Source organism: Condylura cristata, unplaced genomic scaffold (genome assembly GCF_000260355.1).
Source record: "Condylura cristata isolate star-nosed mole 26May11 unplaced genomic scaffold, ConCri1.0 scaffold00013, whole genome shotgun sequence".
Taxonomy (NCBI): Eukaryota; Metazoa; Chordata; class Mammalia; order Eulipotyphla; family Talpidae; genus Condylura; species Condylura cristata.
The window spans coordinates 25,053,366-25,058,489 of record NW_004567114.1 but is presented as its reverse complement, the minus strand read 5'-3'; the positions used below and the strand labels follow the sequence as shown (position 1 = coordinate 25,058,489).

The 5,124-nt window shown below is 38.1% G+C and overlaps 1 protein-coding gene across 3 annotated transcripts in view; it reads right to left on the bottom strand.

Moving 5' to 3' along the window:
• The window catches only part of DCAF5 (DDB1 and CUL4 associated factor 5), an 84,543-nt gene that overhangs the window by 9,039 nt on the left and 70,380 nt on the right, over nt 1-5,124 (bottom strand). The gene's annotated exons all lie outside the window — the stretch shown is intronic.

Here is a 5,124-nt window from a genome sequence, read left to right as displayed (position 1 = left end):
AGGGAAATGCACGGGACTATGGTGGTGGCACAGGGGTGATTTGGTGATGGGAAACCCGCGGGGATTACAATCGAGATGGAAAAAAAAATGTGCAAAATGATGTAAAAATAAACTTTGTAATAAAAAAAAAAGAAAGAAAGCAGGCAGTACAGACACTGTACTGACAGAGGTCACTGACAGAAAGCTGTATACTGAGGACCATTTTGTAGGTTTTCTTCTTTAATGACTCATAAAAGTACCAGAGGTCTGGAACTTATAACAGACAAAGATGTCATTATGTCTGAACTTGGAATAATCACAAAGGCTCACTATCAATGGTAAGAAATATCACAGCCACACAGAACACAGGCACCCAAATTTTGAACAAGACTGCTTCTGAGCAAACACAACAGTTTAATACATAGGCCAACCTGCGCTGGCAAAGGAATAACACTAAATTAGGGGGGGACACGTCCCTACCAGGAACAGGAAGCAGAAGCTGGGAAAGGGGCTGATGGAAAACATGAAATTAAGCTGGCAGGGGGCAAATTTTCATTTCTAAGAAATAGAATATTGATTTTCAGGAAGAAGGTAAATGTCCTTTATCTTCTAAGATTTAGATAGTAACACATCCAAGATAACAAGAGCAAAGCAGATATATAATGAACTGAAAATTCTTAACAGAATTTAGTGAAGAACACTGTTAACGAGTGAGTATAAAAAAATCAACGCTCAGATAAAAAAGGCAGATTATGGATTAGAAAATACCTTCAGCATTTCCTGGGAAAACCTTATCTCATGGCTCTGGATTGGGGCAAACAAAATCCTTGCAAAATGCACCGAAAGGGCAAAATGTTGAGCAAATAAATGAGTCACACTACTTTATAGGGGGAAGTTGGAAAAAACCAGGTGTTGGTAATTATTCAAGGTATACAACGGACAACAAAACTCGTTAACTACCAAGTCCTTCCCTAAATTATAAAACTTGGATTTAATGATAGTCACCAAAGAATGGTTGATTCAACCTGCATTCATTCTACTCATCTCATCTGACCAATCAGCAAAATTCAACATAGCTGCTTCTCTTTGCTACACTTTTCCACTTGCATTCCTAGACTACCCTCTCTTGATTTTCCTGCTACCTCATTAGTCATTTCTTGATTTCATTTTTGGTTCCATCCTCTGACTTAGAATGCCTGACTTAGAACTTGGTCCCTTCTCTTGACTAGCTATATTCACTCACTTGCTGATCTCCTCCAGTCTTAAGGCTTTCAAAACTATGCATATGCCACCAAAACTCAATTATTATGTCTAGTTAAAACCTTTTCCTTGACTAGACCTCTATAGCCAAACTATATTCAGCATCTTTATCTGAACGTTTAAGGACATGCACCCTTTTCTTCCCCAATATATCAAGAAATCTTAATGCTTTTACTTTCAGATTACATCTATATTACAACCACTGTTACTATAGGTAATCAGTAATCACCTATGTCAAGTGAGAATCCTACTGTTTCTCTCCATTTCTATACTTGGCAGCCCTACTCCTGCCATCTATTCTCAACTCATCAGCCAAACTGATGCTTTTAAGTCAGATCAAATCAATCCTTGGCTCAGAATTCTCTAGTGACTCTACAATTTCCTTCACAGTAATAGCCTAAGTAATTGGACATACTCTTTGCCCCTCTTAACTTTATATCTTCATCTACTATTCTCCCCCTCCCTTACTCTGCTTCAGCACATTGTTTTCCTTGCTATTTCTCAAACACCAGGCATATTCTCACTTCAGAACCTTCACAATGGTTCTAGTGAAATGATATTCCCCTAAATTTCTGCATGACTTACCACTTCAAAGTCTTTGCTCAAACACGACCTTCTCAATGAGGCCTACATTGAACACCCTATTGAATAGTATCTTCCCCTGAGCTCCCCACACCACTTCCCAACTTCCTTATCTCTACTTTTTCTCTCCCATAGCACATCTAAGAGAATCTTTTAAAGATACTATATCATTTATTGTCTCTATTGTTTATTGTCAGTTTCCCTCACCCCAGAATGTAAGTTTTTGGTGACAGTGCTTTGTTTCTCTGCTATAGTCCACCCAAAGCCTATAGAAAAGAGCCTAACACATAGTAGGTTTTAGTAAATATTTTCTACATGAGTAGAGATGTTAGTGGATTAGACTGCAGAAGATAAGAATACAGGAAAGAAAATAAACCTCCTTTGATGGATTCCATTTTCTAATGTATTGCATTATCTAAGGTTGATCTTTCTTCATCTTCTTGCTGGCAATTCTGGACTTTTTTAAACAGCATTTTATTGTGGTAAGAGTAGAAAAATAAAGGGGCTAAAATTCTATCTATCCATCAGTTCTTTGAAATACAAATTTCATGAAAACTTTACTGATCCTCTAAATCTCTTCTAGCCTTAATTATCTTTTTTCATGGACTCTGGACTTATAAAATGGTACACACACATGCCATTACCTCATCTCTTAGGCTGGCGATCTTCTAAAGGCAAGAAAGTGTTTATCTTCAGATCACCCATAGAACTTTGCATAACACTCAGCTAAGAAAATTCATTAAGTGAATAAACTGAAGTAAATTCACTCATTTTCTCTGGAGCAGGATTTGAGGGAAGGTAAAGCTACGAAATACTAAGTTAAGTTAAGCACATGTGGTAATTAATCTATTTCATTCCTGACTCTACTTAGAGAATTAAGAGTTTGCAGTTGACTACCACTTTCCCTCACTACATGTACAATAGCAAGCCAATTCTAAGAGCCAAGTGAACATTCCCAAAGTCTCTGTTTTTGAACCATAAGGAAAGTACAATCAAGGGTATGGCAATACAGAGAGCAGTGGCTAACTCCTGGGGATCACATAACATTTGGTAATTAAGAAAAGCCAGATGGAGACAGTCAGTGCTGTCAAGAAAGCTAAAATAGCTACACAAACAACAATACTTAATTGCACAGAAAAGTATAAGTTCTTTCATCATCTGTATTTCACATGTGTTTGCAACCAGCTACTTGTAAAAATTAAAAACTGTTGTTATTTCAAATAAATTGGAGGAAAAAGCAGATGCCCAGGCCCCTGAGAGTGAACACATGTCTAGAAAAAGTAGAAGAGGCAGTGGATGCTCACATATGCAGGCCCATGAAAATGTACTTACAGCTGTTTCCAGCCTACTTCATCAGCCCACTGGCAGTGGGGGTGGCTGCAGTGACTTGGCATATTTCTCCCCCGTCCATTCAGGGAAAAATTTGTCATGTAACTTCCTCCTTAAACTAGAGATGAGTCAAGAGCAGCCTTTATGCAAGAAAAGTTAACACTGGGAGAGCACCAGAGGAAGACAATATCTTGGTTTCTACAGTTTTTCAGAGAAAAGTTAATGAGGAATAATGATCACTGAGTAGCTTCTGAGTCCCCTCACAACATTCCTATGAAAGTAGATATTACTATTTTTGTTTCTATTGTTAATATTCTTATTTTAAAGATGAAGAGAGAGAAGCTTGGCTTTTTCCAAACCCTCCAATTAACTAATCAGGACTTAGGCCCACGCCTACCAACCAATCCTATTACACTGTTTCTTTCCAGGAAGAGTGAAGTCTTACTGTAGAGTCCTGTCTCAGAGAAAGCAACTCTATTCTGTGAAAACCTGAAAGCTTTTCCAAGGCTTCTTTGACCTTCAAAAAAACTTATGTAAGCCCCAGTACACTTTCTGAAATACCAGATAGCACACTCATATCAAGGACCCAAAAATTTTCTCCAGTCTAATTAGACTCCATTTGTTTAACTTACTCAGTTAATCATTTAAACAGAAACAGAACAAATCCAGAGGCAAAAAATCAGTACAACAAAGAAATGTATTTGAAGAATTTCTAAATAAATTTGGGAGTACTACCTCAGGAGAAGATTTAGAAGCCACTTTCAAATGCATACAAGGCTGAGGAAAAGTATAAAAAGGTCCATTCTCAGTAAGCCCTAACTCAATATACAACAGGAAGAACTTTCTAATTACTGCAGTTACCCTCAGGCCACAAACACTTACTATGCCAGGCATCCTAGCAGAGGTTTGGATTTTACCTCAAAAAAAGTGTGTTTTAATATATGTAAGTTATAACTCAAGAAAAAAATTTGTGGGGGTGGGTATGTGGACAGAAAATTTTGTAGTCCTCTAATACTATATTTGGGTGTGTATGTTGGGATGTCATATTTTCACTCAGCTAAAATTTTATATTGTGGTTTATTCTTTGACCAAGGTTATTTATTAATTTATCTTGTATTTTGCATTGAGGAATAAGAAAAGACATAGAAAATAGCATTAAAAAACATAGGTTGAGGGCCCTCCCTGGTGGCACAGCAGGTAAAAACACAGCACTAAGTAGCTGAAAGCCACTTTCACATTAGTTCAATTCCCACCTGCCCCGGAGGTGATCACATGGCCTAGCAGACCTCTCCTGACCCGCCCGCTGCTCCCCTCAGCAGTGTACTTCATCGATCTGCCTGTTCTGCTCCCCACTCTGTCTCTAGTGAATCCTCTCACTGTCCCTGCACCTCTAGCCTGTACCCCAGTTCTGTATGCATCAATCAATAAATAAATCTTAAAAAAAAAATATATATATATATATATAGCTTGGGTCCTCCCTGGTGGTGCAATGGGTTGGGATACAGCACTGCAAGCAAGCTGCAGCCGCCTCAGTAAATTCGATCCCCGGCCCCAGAGGTGATTCACATGGCCTGGCAGACCTCTTTTGTCTCACCCACTGCTCCCCTCAGCAGTGTATTTCATCTATCTGTCTGTTCTCCCCGCTCTGTCTTGGATGAGACCTCTCACCACTCCTGCACTTCTGGCCTATACACCAGTTCTGTATGTATAAATAACTCTTTAAAATATATATATAACTTAATGAAATATCACAAGGCGAATATCCTAATAACCAACATCCAGGTCAAGAAATAGGATTTTCCTGGCCACCCAGGTTTTTCTGTGCCTCATTCCAAATACAACCCCTACTAAAATACCCATTACCCTGATTTGTCTATTAATCATTTCTCCTGCAGTTTTAAATAATTTTATTTATCTAAGTATGCATTTCTAACTACTTTTTTTAAAAATTCATTATCTACTTAGATTTCTAAG